The 16,644-nt window shown below is 49.8% G+C and overlaps 1 pseudogene; it reads right to left on the bottom strand.

The window, feature by feature from the left end:
- Positions 1 to 16,286: 16,286 nt before the first annotated feature.
- Positions 16,287 to 16,394, bottom strand: LOC120992997 (annotated as a pseudogene).
- Between the last annotated feature and the right edge of the window lie 250 nt (positions 16,395 to 16,644).

Genomic DNA, 16,644 nt, shown 5'->3' with positions numbered 1-16,644 from the left:
TCTCTACAGCATACAGCGGATCCCCCCAATAACGAGACAAGGCTCCGTGTTGAGGGTCAAGCAGTGGTCTGAGGTGCTGGCACACCCAGCCTGTTTTTTATTACAGTTGTTGCAATTACAGGTCCGCCCACAGGGAGGTATAAAACAACCAAGCCCATCTGGTGTACACGTCCCTAGGGGACCAGAATAAAGACTTGTGACATAGGACAGATATGCAGCACTGTAGGATACACAGAGACAATACATCCCCACAATGCATCATGGTTTCCTCCTCTCTGCCCTGGAGACACCCGAGGCGTAATCCAATTATCTCTCAAGACAAAGAGAAGTCACCAATACACATGTGCAGACAACAGGACAGACATCACCCTTTAAACACACAAAGGGACAATGGCACAATAGAAACACACCCAGCATTTTCCTCCCAAGCTGACAAGTTACACTTATTATAAATTGTTACAACTTTGTGAGTTTACATTGGCCATACATATAACTTACATCAATTTAAACAGTATAACTTGGGGACAAACCTATCCAAAATTCACTTGAATAGGTTCAGGGGTTTAAAAGTTAGTATATGGCCCATAATCCTGGGGCAAGAGGCCAGCAGCCAGGCCTCTCTAAAACCCAGTGGCGAGGTTGGTTTCGCCACAGTGTGGAGATGGCAGCAGCATGAGGACACCACAGTTTGGCAAGGTGACATAGTGTGGATATGGCAGCAGCAGAAGGAGACCACAGAGTGGCAAGGTGAAATAGTGTTGATATGGCAGCAGCAAGAGGAGACCACAGAGAGGCAAGATGACACAATGTGGAAATGGCAGCAGCAGGATACCAAAGAGTGGCAAGGTGATATAGTGTGGAGATGGCAGCAGAATGATACCACAGAGTGGCAAGATGACATAGTGTGGAGATGGAAGCAGCATGAGGACACCAAAGAGTGGCAAGGTGACCTAATGTGAAGATAACAGCAGCAGGAGTAGACAACAGAGTAGCAAGGTGACATAGTATGGAGATTGCAGCAGCAGCAGAAAGACATCACAGAATAGTAAGGTGACATAGTGTGGAGATGGCAGCAGCATGAGGACACCACAGAGTGGCAATGTGACATTGTGTGGAGATGGCAGCAGCATCAGAATACCACAGAGTGGCAAGGTGAGAAAGGGTGGAGATGACGTAGCATGAGGACACCACAGAGAAGCAAGGTGATATATTGTGGAGATAGCAGCAGAATGATACCACAGAGTGGCAAGATGACATAGTGTGGAGATTAAAGCAGCATGAGGACACCAAAGAGTGGCAAGGTGACCTAATGTGAAGATAACAGCAGCAGGAGTAGACAACAGAGTAGCAAGGTGACATAGTATGGAGATGGCAGCAGCAGCAGCAGAAAGACATCACAGAATAGTAAGGTGACATAGTGTGGAGATGGCAGCAGCATGAGGACACCACAGAGTGGCAATGTGACATTGTGTGGAGATGGCAGCAGCATCAGAATACCACAGAGTGGCAAGGTGAGAAAGGGTGGAGATGACGTAGCATGAGGACACCACAGTGTGGCAAAGTGACATATGTAGTGTGGAGATGGCAGCAGCAGCATGAGGACACCACAGAGTGGCAAGGTGACATAGTGTGGAAATGGCAGCAGCAGAAGGACACCACAGAGTGGCAAGGTGACATAGTGTGGAGATGGCAGCAGCATGAGGACACCACAGAGTGGCAAGTTGACATAGTGTGGATATGGCAGCAGCAGGAGTAGACCACAGAGGGGCAGGTAACATAGTATGGAGATGGTAGCAGCAGCAGAAGGACACCAAAGAGTAGTAATGTGACATAGTGTGGAGATGACAGCAGCATGAGGACACAACAGAGTGGCAATGTGACATTGTGTGGAGATGGCAGCAGCATCAGGACACCAGAGAGTGGCAAGGTGACATAGTGTGGAGATGGCAGCAGCATGAGGACACCACAGAGTGGCAAGGTGACATGTGTAGTGTGGAGATGGCAACAGCAAAAGGACACCACAGAGTGGAAAGGTGAAATAGAGTGGTGATGGCAGCAGCATAATGACACCGCAGAGTGGCAAGGTGACATAGTGGGGAGAGAGCAGCAGCAGGAGGAGACCACAGAGTAGCAAGGTGACTGTGTGGAGATGGCAGTAGCAGGAGGACACCACAGAGTGGCAATGTGACATAGTGTGGATATGGCAGCAGCATGAGGACACCACAGAGTGGCAAGGTGACATACTGTGTAGATGGCGTAGCATGAGGACACCACAGAGTGGCAAAGTGACATATGTAGTGTGGAGATGGCGGCAGCAGCAAGAGGACACCACAAAGTGGAAAGGTGAACTAGTGTGGAGATGGCAGCAGCATGAGGACACCACAAAGTGGCAAGGTGACATAGTGTGGAAATGGCAGCAGCAGCAGAAGGACACCACAGAGTGGCAAGGTGACCTATTGTGGAGATGGCAGCAGCATGAGGACACCAGAGAGTGGCAAGGTGACATAGTGTGGATATGGCAGCAGCAGGAAGAGATAACAGAGTAGAAAGGTGACATAGTTTGGATATGGCAGCAGCATGGGGACACCACAGAGTGGCAAGGTGACATACTGTGTAGATGGCGTAGCATGAGGACACCACAGAGTGGCAAAGTGACATATGTAGTGTGGAGATGGCGGCAACAGCAAAAGGACACCACAGAGTGGAAAGGTGAAATAGTGTGGTGATGGCAGCAGCATAATGACACCGCAGAGTGGCAAGGTGACATAGTGGGGAGAGAGCAGCAGGAGGAGGAGACCACAGAGTAGCAAGGTGACTGTGTGGAGATGGCAGTAGCAGGAGGACACCACAGAGTGGCAATGTGACATAGTGTGGATATGGCAGCAGCATGAGGACACCACAGAGTGGCAAGGTGACATACTGTGTAGATGGCGTAGCATGAGGACACCACAGAGTGGCAAAGTGACATATGTAGTGTGGAGATGGCGGCAGCAGCAAGAGGACACCACAAAGTGGAAAGGTGAACTAGTGTGGAGATGGCAGCAGCATGAGGACACTACAAAGTGGCAAGGTGACATAGTGTGGAAATGGCAGCAGCAGCAGAAGGACACCACAGAGTGGCAAGGTGACCTATTGTGGAGATGGCAGCAGCATGAGGACACCAGAGAGTGGCAAGGTGACATAGTGTGGATATGGCAGCAGCAGGAAGAGATAACAGAGTAGAAAGGTGCCATAGTTTGGATATGGCAGCAGCATGGGGACACCACAGAGTGGCAAGGTGACATACTGTGTAGATGGCGTAGCATGAGGACACCACAGAGTGGCAAAGTGACATATGTAGTGTGGAAATGGCGGCAGCAGCAAGAGGACACCACAAAGTGGAAAGGTGAACTAGTGTGGAGATGGCAGCAGCATGAGGACACCACAAAGTGGCAAGGTGACATAGTGTGGAAATGGCAGCAGCAGCAGAAGGACACCACAGAGTGGCAAGGTGACCTATTGTGGAGATGGCAGCAGCATGAGGACACCAGAGAGTGGCAAGTTGACATAGTGTGGATATGGCAGCAGCAGGAAGAGATAACAGAGTAGAAAGGTGACATAGTTTGGATATGGCAGCAGCAGGAGGAGACCACAGGGTGGCAAGGTAACATAGTGTGGAGATGGCAGCAGCATGAGGACACCACAGAATTTAAAGGTGAAATAGTGTGGTGATGGCAGCAGCATAATGACACCGCAGAGTGGCAAGGTGACATAATGTGGAGATATCAGCAGCAGGAGGAGACCACTGAGTAGCAAGGTGACCGTGTGGAGATAGCAGTAGCAGAAGGAGATCAGAGAGTGGCAAGGTGACAGTGTGGATATGGCAGCAGCAAGAGGAAACCATAGAGTGGCAAGCTGACATAGTTTGGAGATGGCAGCAGCAGCAGAAGTACACCACAGAGTGGCAAGGTGACATAGTGTTAATATGACGAAGCATGAGGACACAACAGAGTTTCCAAGGTGACATACTGTGGATATTGCAGCAGCAGGAAGAGACAACAGAGTGACAAGGTGACATAGTGTGGATATGGCAGCAGCAGGGATAGACCACAGAGTGGCAAGGTGATATAGTGTGGATATGGCAGCATCAGGAGGAGACGATAGAGAAGCAAGATGACATTATGTGGAAATGGCAGCAGCAGGATAACAAAGAGTGGCAAGATGATATAGTGTACAGATGACAGCAGCATGAGGACACCACAAAGTATCAAGGTGACCTAATGTGAAGATAACAGCAGCAGGAGTAGACAACAGAGTAGCAAGGTGACATAGTATGGAGATGGCAGCAGCAGCAGAAAGACATCACAGAATAGTAAGGTCACATAGTGTGGAGATGGCAGCAGCATGAGGACACCACAGAGTGGCAATGTGACACTGTGTGGAGATGGCAGCAGCATCAGAATACCACAGAGTGGCAAGGTGACAAAGTGTGGAGATGGCGTAGCATGAGGACACCACAGTGTGGCAAAGTGACATATGTAGTGTGGAGATGGCAGCAGCAGCAAGAGGACACCACAGAGTGTAAAGGTGAACTAGTGTGGAGATGGCAGCAGCATGAGGACACCACAGAGTGGCAAGGTGACATAGTGTGGAGATGGCAGCAGCATGAGAAAACCACAGAGTGGCAGGTGACATAGTGTGGAGATGGTAGCAGCATGAGAAAACCACAGAGTGGCAAGTTGACATAGTGTGGAGATGGTAGCAGCATGAGAAAACCACAGAGTGGCAAGTTGACATAGTGTGGATATGGCAGCAGCAGGAGTCGACCACAGAGTGGCAAGGTGACATAGTATGGAGATGGTAGCAGCAGCAGAAGGACACCAAACATGTCCCTAACATGTCGCTGTGCGCCTGCGCGGCGCTGCACACCTCCTTACGTCATGTCCGGTGCGACCGGAAGTGACGAGGGTAGGGAAATCTCACGAAGTAGGGAAGTATAACATTACACCGGCCTTTGGGGTGTGTGGGCTGGTAACTACTTGGTTGGATAGTCAGCCAGCCTATGCCATGATGCCAGCAACAAGCAGTGTTTTGTTTTTTTTTGGGGGGGGGGGCGCCACAAGGTTAGCTCACACAGGGCGCCTGAACACCTAAGGCCGGCCCTGCTCCTGCTGCAGCCATCTCCACATTATGTCACCTTGCCACTTTGTGGTATCCTTTTGCTGCTGCCATCTCCACATTATATGTGTCACCTTGCCACTCTGTATTGTCCTCATGCTGCTGCCATCTCCACAGTATGTCACCTTGCCACTCTGTGGTCTCCTCCTGCTGCTGTCATCTCAACACTATGTCTCCTTGCCACTCTGTGGGGTCTTCATGCTGCTGCCATCTCCACACTAAGTGGCAAAGTGACATAGTGTGGAGATGGCAGCAGCATAAGGACACCACTTTTACTCAAGCCACATCCAATTGTACTGACAACCACCCCATACACTCCCCTATCCCCCTACCCCCCTCCCAAGCCCTGCAGCACATCCTCCCATCATTTTATATTTCTCCAGCAAAAACATCTTCATATCTCTCACCCCATGACCCATTCCTACAGATGCGACATTCCCAATAGTGTAGCAGACCCGTATGATTCACCATCAGATCCAGTCTTCATACCAACAAACAGTCCCCATTATATCCCGGTCTTTACCTGACAGCACCTACTCTTATTCCCACCGTCACACCCCACAGCACAGCACCGGCAACACATTGCAGCACCAGTCATCGCTGCGTCCGCCCCTCCCCCCGTCCAGCCCCCTATCACATACACCATTACCAGTCACATACATCAGTACAACGGCAGCACAGTATCCAACCTTTAGGACCGCCCCTCCGACACGCCCCTCCTTCCGCCCACTGTCTACACCTCCACCTCCACCAGCAGCACACATCGCTCTAACAGCCAGCCGGCAGAGCCGCCCACTCTAATGACCGGCCCACAGACACGCCCCGGCCACGCCCCCTTCATCCGCTCAGTCCTTCCTTTAAAACCTCTGGATTGAGTGCGCTTCTGCACACCGCAGGCTGCACGTGCAGAAGCGCTATTACACCAGGACACTCACCGGCCGCATCTCTCAGGTAAACAACTACTTTCAATCCTTATGTGCCAGCAGGGCCGGTGCAAGGATTTTTGCCACCCTAGGCAAGATAAAAATTGCCGCCCCCCCCCCACCTTATCAGATGATCTGCCCATACCATGACATCACATATGTTCCACCCCTTTCTCAGCTTTTAAATTAAAAGAACTGCTATGTTTCCCTTAGGGTTAATCCAGCTTCTTGTAGCTGTCTCTTTTTGCGGAACGGAATTGCGGACCCATACATTTCTATGGGATCCGCAATTCTGATCCTGAAAAAAATTTAACATGTCCTATTCTTGTCCGCAATAGCGGACAAGAATAGGCATATTCTCTTAGTGCCCGCAAAATGCGGAACGCACATTGCCGCTGTCCGTGTTTTGTGGATCCGCAAAACACACACGGATGTGTGAATGGACCCTAAATGTGAGGTAAATTAGTTTCCAATGTAGTATTAATAACTAAACAATTACATAATAAACATATTGCATTATCTACTTACCACCAGGACAATAAGATGATCTGGTCTCTGGCTGCAGTCTGGCTCTTGGTCTGGCTCTGGGGACTCCCTTGTCACTCTCTTTCCAGCCCCCATCCCTTGTCACTCATTTTACCCTCCCCTCCCTTGTCACTCTCATTGCAGCCCCCCCTCCCTTGTCACTCTCATTCCAGCCCCCCCCTCCCTTGTCACTCTCATTCCAGCCCCCCCTCCCTTGTCACTCTCATTATTGCAGCCACCCCTTCCTTGTCACTCTCATTATTGCAGCCCCCCCCTCCCTTGTCACTGTCATTATTGCAGCCCCCCCCTTTCTTGTCACTCTCATTATTGCAGCCCCCCCTCCCTTGTCACTCTCATTATTGCAGCCCCCCCTTTCTTGTCACTCTCATTATTGCAGCCCCCCCTTCCTTGTCACTCTCTTTATTGCAGCCCCCCCCCTTCCTTGTCACTCATATTATTGCAGCCCCCCCCTTTCTTGTCACTCTCATTATTGCAGCCCCCCCCTTTCTTGTCACTCTTATTGCACCCCCCCCTTTCTTGTCACTCTTATTGCACCCCCCCCTTTCTTGTCACTCTCATTATTGCAGCCCACCCCCTTTCTTGTCACTCTTATTGCCCCCCCCCGGTCACCTCTAGTGTAGCGTGGCCGAGCTCTGTTCGGTCCGCGGTACAGGAGCATTTGTTTCCTGTACCCGGCCGGACTGAAAGGAAGTGCTCACTAAGTGAGCACTTCCTGTCAGTCCGGCCGGGTACAGGAAACAAAAGCTCCTGTACCGCGGACTGAACAGAGCTCGGCCACGGACAGCACAGAGCAGAGAGCAGACACAGAATGACAGCAGGCGCAGGCAGGCTGCGCAGCACTGAGCCGGCGGCCGGAGATTCTTTAGAGCGGTGAACTCTCAGCCGGCGCAGCATGAGGGGCGCTGCCGGCCGGCCTTATATAACCACTTTTTTTTTTTTTTACACTGCAACGGGCGCCCCCTGCTAAATGGCGCCCTAGGCGACTGCCTAATTCGCCTTACTGGTGGCGCCGGCCTGTGTGCCAGGATCCCTCTGCTCATGACAAATATTAGCTTCCTCTGCACCATCACCCTTATCAGCTCCCCAATAAATAGCACCCACTGGAACGCTCACACCCACCATTATACCGCCATCCAACCAGTATATTAGCATCAGCCCACCACTTCCAATTTGATATGAACTGACTCAACACATCTTATGATTAGAGTTGAGCGAACACCTGGATGTTCGGGTTCGAGAAGTTCGGCCGAACTTCCCGGAAATGTTCGGGTTCGGCATCCGAACCCGACCCGAACTTCGTCCCGAACCCGAACCCCATTGAAGTCAATGGGGACCCGAACTTTTCGGCACTAAAAAGGCTGTAAAACAGCCCAGGAAAGGGCTAGAGGGCTGCAAAAGGCAGCAAAATGTAGTTAAATCCCCTGCAAACAAATATGGATAGGGAAATTAATTAAAATAAAAATAAAATAAATAAAAATTAACCAATATCAATTGGAGAGAGGTCTTATAGCAGAGAATTAGGCTTTATGTCAGCAGAGAATCAGTCTTCATGTCATAGCAGAGAATCAGGCTTCACGTCACCCACCACTGGAACAGGCCACTGTCAGATATTTTTAGGCCCCGGCACCCAGGCAGAGGAGAGAGGTCCCATAACAGAGATTCAGGCTTCATGTCAGCAGAGAATCAGTCTTCATGTCATAGCAGAGAATCAGGCTTCACGTCACCCACCACTGGAACAGGCCACTGTCAGATATTTTTAGGCCCCGGCACCCAGACAGAGGAGAGGTTCATTCAACTTTGGGTTGCCCCGCAATTTAATGGTAAAATTAAAATAAAAATAGGATTGAATGAGGAAGTGCCCTGGAGTACAATAATATATTGTTAAGGGGAGGAAGTTAATGTCTAATCTGCACAAGGGATGGACAGGTCCTGTGGGATCCATGCCTGGTTCATTTTTATGAACGTCAGCTTGTCCACATTGGCTGTAGACAGGCGGCTGCATTTGTCTGTAATGACGCCCCCTGCCGTGCTGAATACACGTTCAGACAAAACGCTGGCCGCCGGGCAGGCCAGCACCTCCAAGGCATAAAAGGCTAGCTCTGGCCACATGGACAATTTGGAGACCCAGAAGTTGAATGGGGCTGAACCATCAGTCAGTACGTGAAGGGGTGTGCACAGGTACTGTTCCACCATGTTATTGAAATGTTGCCTCCTGCTAACACGTTCCGTATCAGGTGGTGGTGCAGTTAGCTGTGGCGTGGTGACAAAACTTTTCCACATCTCTGCCATGCTAACCCTGCCCTCAGAGGAGCTGGCCGTGACACAGCTGCGTTGGCGACCTCTTGCTCCTCCTCTGCCTTCGCATTGGGCTTCCACTTGTTCCCCTGTGACATTTGGTAATGCTCTCAGTAGCGCGTCTACCAACGTGCGCTTGTACTCGCGCATCTTACTATCACGCTCCAGTGCATGAAGTAAGGTGGGCACATTGTCTTTGTACCGTGGATCCAGCAGGGTGGCAAACCAGTAGTCCGCACACATTAAAATGTGGGCAACTCTGCTGTCGTTGCGCAGGCACTGCAGCATGTAGTCGCTCATGTGTGCCAGGCTGCCCAGAGGTAAGGACAAGCTGTCCTCTGTGGGAGGCGTATCGTCATCGTCCTGCGTTTCCCCCCATGCCACGCACCAGTGATGGGCCCGAGCTGCGTTGGGTGCCACCCCGCTGTGAACATGCTTCATCCTCATCCTCCTCCACCTCCTCCTCATCCTCGTCCTCCTCGTCCTCCAGTAGTGGGCCCTGTCTGGCCACATTTGTACCTGGCCTCTGCTGTTGCAAAAAACCTTCCTCTGAGTCACTTCGAAGAGACTGGCCTGAAAGTGCTAAAAATGACCCCTCTTCCTCCTCCTCCTCCTGGGCCACCTCCTCTTCCATCATCGCCCTAAGTGTTTTCTCAAGGAGACATAGAAGTGGTATTGTAACGCTGATAACGGCGTCATCGCCACTGGCCATGTTGGTGGAGTACTCGAAACAGCGCAACAGGGCACACAGGTCTCGCATGGAGGCCCAGTCATTGGTGGTGAAGTGGTGCTGTTCCGCAGTGCGACTGACCCGTGCGTGCTGCAGCTGAAACTCCACTATGGCCTGCTGCTGCTCGCACAGTCTGTCCAGCATGTGCAAGGTGGAGTTCCACCTGGTGGGCACGTCGCATATGAGGCGGTGAGCGGGAAGGCCGAAGTTACGCTGTAGCGCAGACAGGCGAGCAGCAGCAGGATGTGAACGCCGGAAGCGCGAACAGACGGCCCGCACTTGACGCAGCAGCTCTGACATGTCGGGGTAGTTGAATGAACTTCTGCACCACCAAATTCAGCACATGCGCCAGGCAAGGGATGTGCGTCAAACCGGCTAGTCCCAGAGCTGCAAAGAGATTTCGCCCATTATCGCACACCACCAGGCCAGGCTTGAGGCTCACCGGCAGCAACCACTCGTCGGTCTGTTGTTCTATACCCCGGCACAACTCCTATGCGGTGTGGGGCCTGTCCCCCAAACATATGAGTTTCAGAACTGCCTGCTGACGTTTACCCCAGGCTGTGCTGAAGTTGGTGGTGAAGGTGTGTGGCTGACTGGATGAGCAGGTGGAAGAAGAGGAGGAGGAAGCTGAGTAGGAGGAGGAGGAGACAGGAGGCAAAGAATGTTGCCCTGCAATCCTTGGTGGCGGAAGGACGTGCGCCAAACAGCTCTCCGCCTGGGGCCCAGCCGCCACTACATTTACCCAGTGTGCAGTTAGGGAGATATAGCGTCCCTGGCCGTGCTTACTGGTCCACGTATCTGTGGTTAGGTGGACCTTGCCACAGATGGCGTTGCGCAGTGCACACTTGATTTTATCGGATACTTGGTTGTGCAGGGAAGGCACGGCTCTCTTGGAGAAGTAGTGCCGGCTGGGAACAACATACTGTGGGACAGCAAGCGACATGAGCTGTTTGAAGCTGTCTGTGTCCACCAGCCTAAATGACAGCATTTCATAGGCCAGTAGTTTAGAAATGCTGGCATTCAGGGCCAGGGATCGAGGGTGGCTAGGTGGGAATTTACGCTTTCTCTCAAATGTTTGTGAGATGGAGAGCTGAACGCTGCCGTGTGACATGGTTGAGATGCTTGGTGACGCAGGTGGTGGTGTTGGTGGTACATCCCATGTTTGCTGGGCGGCAGGTGCCAACGTTCCTCCAGAGGCGGAGGAAGAGGCCGAGGCGGCGGCAGCAGAAGAGGTAGCAGGGGGAGCGGAGTGACTTCCTTGTTTTTAAGGTGTTTACTCCACTGCAGTTCATGCTTTGCATGCAGGTGCCTGGTCATTCAGGTTGTGCTAAGGTTCAGAACGTTAATGCCTCGCTTCAGGCTCTGATGGCACAGCGTGCAAACCACTCGGGTCTTGTCGTCAGCACATTGTTTGAAGAAGTGCCATGCCAGGGAACTCCTTGAAGCTGCCTTTGGGGTGCTCGGTCCCAGATGGCGGCAGTCAGTAGCAGGTGGAGTCTCTTGGCGGCGGGTGTTCTGCTTTTGCCCACTACTCCCTCTTTGTCTTTTGCTACGCTGTTGGCTCGGTCTCACCACTGCCTCTTCCTCCGAACTGTGAAAGTCAGTGGCACGACCTTCATTCCATGTGGGGTCTAGGACCTCATCGTCCCCTGAATCGTCTTCCACCCAGTCTTGATCCCTGACCTCCTGTTCAGTCTGCACACTGCAGAAAGACGCAGCAGTTGGCACCTGTGTTTCGTCATCATCAGAGACGTGCTGAGGTGGTATTCCCATGTCCTCATCATCAGGAAACATAAGTAGTTGTGCGTTAGTGCATTCTATCTCTTCCACCCCTGGGGAAGGGCTAGGTGGATGCCCTTGGGAAACCCTGCCAGCAGAGTCTTCAAACAGCATAAGAGACTGCTGCATAACTTGAGGCTCAGACAGTTTCCCTGATATGCATGGGGGTGATGTGACAGACTGATGGGCTTGGTTTTCATGCACCATCTGTGCGCTTTCTGCAGAAGACTGGGTGGGAGATAATGTGAACATGCTGGATGCACTGTCGGCCACCCAATTGACTAATACCTGTACCTGCTCAGGCCTTACCATCCTTAGAACGGCATTGGGCCCTACCAAATATGGCTGTAAATTCTGGCGGCTACTGGGACCTGAGGTAGTTGGTACACTAGGATGTGTGGCTGTGGCAGAACGGCCACGTCCTCTCCCAGCACCAGAGGGTCCACTAACACCACCACGACCATGTCCGCGTCCGCGTTCCTTACTAGATGTTTTCCTCATTGTTACCGTTCACCACAATAAGAAAAATATTATTCGGGCCAATGTATTGAATTAAAATTCAGGCCTTTTTTTACAGACACCTAACACTAAGTCTACCTGGCTATCTATTTAGGTACCGTATTACACTAATACACGCACACCAGTAATGACAGATTTAGCTGAATATAAATTTGAGGCCTATTATTTAGGCGCTGGGTGACAGGTATACGTTTAATCACAGAATTAGACTTGGATCTGCACTGTAGCGTGTGTGTTAAGTTTTTGAGAATTACCCTATCAGCACCTTGAATCTAATATACCCTTTTAGGGATAGATTTAAAGTAGGCCTGATACAGCAGAAACCACTAATTTTGAGAATTGCAAATTTGGGAATTGTTTTTCAACCCAGAACAAAAACTGTGCTTTGACGGACAGTAAAAATGACTTGACCAGCTAAAACAGTACAGATTCGGATGAATATAAATGTGAGGCCTATTTTTTAGGCGCTGGGTGACAGGTATACGTTTAATCACAGAATTAGACTTGGATCTGCACTGTAGCGTGTGTGTTAAGTTTTTGAGAATTACCCTATCAGCACCTTGAATCTAATATACCCTTTTAGGGATAGATTTAAAGTAGGCCTGATACAGCAGAAACCACTAATTTTGAGAATTGCAAATTTGGGAATTGTTTTTCAACCCAGAACAAAAACTGTGCTTTGACGGTCACTAAAAATAACTTGACCAGCTGAAGCAGTAATGACAGATTTGGATTAATATAAATGCGAGGCCTATTTTTTAGGCGCTGGGTGACAGGCTCAACTTGCCCCTGATGTAGTATATGGCCAAAAAATAAACACACTATTGATGGTTAAATGCACTTTGTGACAGGCTTAACTTGCCCCTGATGTAGTATATGGCCAAAAAATAACCACACTATTGATGGTTAAATGCACTTGGGTGACACAGGCTCAACTTGCCCCTGATGTAGTATATGGCCAAAAAATAACCACACTATTGATGGTTAAATGCACTTGATGAAAGCTTGACCCTGATGTAGGATATAGCAAAAAATAACCACACTATTGATGGTTAAATGTACTTGGTGGCAGCTTGTGCTGGCGCACAAGCAAGCCACAAAATGGCTGCCGATCACCCCAGAAAAAAGTGACTGAAAAACGCTCTGGGCACCCTAAAAACACTGAGCAATTGAATAGCAGCAGTTCAATGATCCACAGCTGTAGATCGATCACTGAATGAAGTCTTTTGGAGGAGTTAATCACTGCCTAATCTCGCCCTAACCTCGCAGCTGCAACCTCTCCCTACACTTGTATCAGCAGAGTGACGTGCAGCGCTACATGACCCAAGCTTATATAGAGGCTGGGTCACATGCTGCACTGGCCAATCACAGCCATGCCAATAGTAGGCAAGGCTGTGATGGCCTCTTGGGGCAATTAGTATGATGCTTGTTGATTGGCTGCTTTGCAGCCTTTCAAAAAGCGCCAAGAAAGCGCCGAACACCGAACCCGAACCCAGACTTTTACGAAAATGTTCGGGTTCGGGTCCGTGTCACGGACACCCCAAAATTCGGTACGAACCCGAACTATACAGTTCGGGTTCGCTCATCCCTACTTATGATGCTTTTTCATATACAATCAGACAATAATAAAATTTCAAACACCCAATTGAATATTAATTTATCATTTACCACAGCCGTGCCGACTGCTGTGCCCTTGAAAAGGGATTTCAACAGGAGTGCCCCTCAGTAAGCCTACGGTGACAAGGATACAGGTACCGACAATGCACCCTTTTACTAAATTACCTATACACAGTATTTTTTGGATAACGATATGAACTGTCCTTTTATCCAGGGGGTGACAGCACCCTCCGATAAAATTGTGCATGCACGGATATATTTATATGTTTTTATTTTTTTATGTACTGTATTTTTCGTTTTATAAGACGCACTTTTTTCCCCTCCAAAGTGGAGGGAAAAAGTCACTGCGTCTTATAAAACGAATGCGATGCAAATTAGGTGGCCATTAAACTGTTGGGTGGGCTGGCGGCTTCACTGAAGGCTTCTGCCGCCAGCACGTGCTTCCTTAACAAGACCGCACCAGGGATGGGCAGGCTGGCGGCTTCACTTATTATGCTCTGCTGCCGCAGCTCCAGTAAGTTAAAGTGTTTTCCCCCTGTCCCCTCCTCCAGCAGCCAGCCCGCACGTCTGGTGCGCACCCGGCACCGGAGTCCTCAGCTCCTGTAAGTGAACATTTTTCCCCCTTTCCCCTCCTTCGGCTTCCAGCCGGAACGTCTGGTGCGCACCCGGGACCGGAGCCTCCCCCTTTCCCCTCCTTCGGCCGCCAGCCCACACGCCTGGTGCGCACCCGGTACCGGAGCCTGCAGCTCCTGTAAGTATAATCTTCTCCCCCCTGTCCCCTCCAGCTGCTGCCGGGGGCACTGAACTGAGCTGCAGGGTCCTGGTCTTCTCGTCTATGTGCTGGATGCCTGTCACACTGTGCGCTCCAGCGCCTCTTTTATTGTGCCTGCCAGCCCTGCTTCTCTCTGCTCATACTGTAATGACCGGCGTCACACACAGGGAGGGAAAAGGGAAAGCCCTGCCCAAGGGAGAGGGAAAGGTGGTGACCCCTGACTCACCTTGCGGCTGGCACCTGACTGCCCTGACGTCCCTAGACGGGTTCCTCACCCGTGCGGCGATCACGTGCCTAAACCCTGGCTTTCCCTAGAATGAGCCCTAGATAGTGAACGGGCCGGTGGGATCGCTAGTCCGCACCACTGACACTAAGAGGGAAACACCAGGGAGAGGACAGACAATACAGACAAACTCATACACCCAGCTGGGCGACCACAGCAGACCAAAAAGGTCCAACAGGGATCCGGAGGGTAACGTTCTGGACCAACAACCAGAGAACGCAGCAACACAGCTCCAGAGGGTCAGTATAGAAGTCCAGGCAGGAAGCTCTATATCTGGCAACCAGAGAAGTGTGAGAGGGGAATATAAGGAGGTTGGGAGTGCTGGACAAGGAACAGCTGAGGAGAAGGAGCTACGGATCCCTGAGTGAGCCAAAAAGGGTTGCAAAGCAAACCCAGAAAGCTACCATAAGGAAACAGCCCTATCTTACATAGAGCGCGCAGCCAACCGCTGCGACTTCCTGACCCCGGGTATAACAGAGTCAGGCGTGGTTCTTGACACCCTCGTAACACATACATCCCTCATGTACTGCAGTGCATGAGTTGATTCCTATGGATGAGGGGGGTTATAGTAGTTAATATAAACACTGTCCAGGGACTGTTCTGTAATTGTCATGTGTTTATATTAAATATGACTATAACCACCCTCATCCATAGGAATCCACCGATGTACTGCAGTATATGAGTGGATTCCTATGGATGAGGGGGTTTATAGTCATATTTAATACAAACACATGCCAATTACAGAACAGTCCCTGGATAGTGTTAATATTTAATCTGACTATAACTCCCCTCATCCTTGAGAATACACCAATGTACAGTACATCAGTGTATTCTTTAGGATGATGGGTGTTATAATCACATAAGTGTCATCCACAGATCCCCCATAACAGTGTCATCCACAGATCCCCCCATAACCGTGTCATCCACAGATCCCCCATAAGTGTGTCATCCACATATCCCCTATAATAGTGTCATCCACAGACCACCAATAGTTCAAAACCCACCAAAAGCACACCTTTTGGTTGAAATTTTTTTTTCTTATTTTCCTCCTCAAAAACCTAGGTGCGTCTTATCATCAGGTGCGTCTTATAAAGCGGAAAATACGGTATTTATTTTGTCAATTTCTGTCCCATCCAGTCCAAATAATTATATTTTTTAAATTATGCATATTAATCCGTTATTACGTACACTTATACTTGCTCATATTTATGAAATTTCTCATAACCAGCACACCTCCAATAGATAACATTTTTATTTGTTATACATATACATCTTTTACATTGTTATACATATATTTTTATATATTTTTATTCATTGATCTGTGTATATGTATATATTATTGTATCAACCTTTGTGTCTTTTAGACTTGATAAAGGGATCCTGTGTACCCCGAAACGCGTCATCTTTGCTAAACAAAAAATAAAAAATACTTTGTTTCCACAATTGGGTTGTGAATTGTGCCTTGTATCCATCCGCTCGCCGCACGAACACAGTGCAGACGAGCTCCCTTTCATATATCACAATTCGCACCAAAGTGGCGGCTTGGCTCCCGCCCATGGTCATCTTGGACAATATTCGGCTGTGTAACATCCTGAAGTATGTCACTAAACTTCTGTTTCCCCGCTACAATATGTTAGGTGTGTATGTATTGTCATCCTGTGTAATCTACCTTTGCATTTGCCATTATATGTATTTTTTATTTTTATTTTCAAAAAGCAATAATCACGCCTCAGTTAAAGCTCATTGGCTATGATACTGCCACTGCGCAAAGCTATCCTGTATTATATATTTGCTGTAATTTCAATGTACACCAGCAGGTGGCAGCAATATGTAGCAGCCCATAGTCAGTTAGTATCTGGCCTGGAATAGTCCATTCCAGCCCAGTCTCCCCAGTGTGAGCAGAAGTGGGCTGGTCCCATGTCCTGTCTCATGAGGAGGAGAAGGAAGTTAGCAGTGTGAACCAGCCCCCCGGCTGGGGAAGGCTGTGTTAGTAGGAGCTCCCAGAAACAGGGATCCCAAGACA

This window comes from Bufo bufo, chromosome 2, assembly GCF_905171765.1.
Source record: "Bufo bufo chromosome 2, aBufBuf1.1, whole genome shotgun sequence".
Taxonomy (NCBI): Eukaryota; Metazoa; Chordata; class Amphibia; order Anura; family Bufonidae; genus Bufo; species Bufo bufo.
The sequence above is the reverse complement of the archived record's forward strand: the minus strand, read 5'-3'. Positions and strand labels throughout refer to the sequence as shown.